The following is a 226-nucleotide window of genomic DNA, read 5'->3' as shown; positions in this document are numbered from 1 at the left end:
TGAGGTCCATGTATATAGTAATCTTCTTTGTTATTTTTAAAAGGTATTGGTCTTGCAAAATTCTATCATACAATCTCCAGCATCATTTCTATCACCAAGACCATATTTTCCAATTAATGACCCTTCCTCTGCTTCTAACCTTTCCATTCTTGTCACCAGTAATAATCAATACATCTTGATTGCATGTTTGATCAATTTCAGACTAAAGAAGTTGATGGAATTCTTT

The sequence above is a fragment of the Chrysochloris asiatica genome, unplaced genomic scaffold, assembly GCF_000296735.1.
Source record: "Chrysochloris asiatica unplaced genomic scaffold, ChrAsi1.0 scaffold00007, whole genome shotgun sequence".
Classification (NCBI taxonomy): domain Eukaryota; kingdom Metazoa; phylum Chordata; class Mammalia; order Afrosoricida; family Chrysochloridae; genus Chrysochloris; species Chrysochloris asiatica.
Note: the sequence above shows the minus strand (reverse complement) of the source record.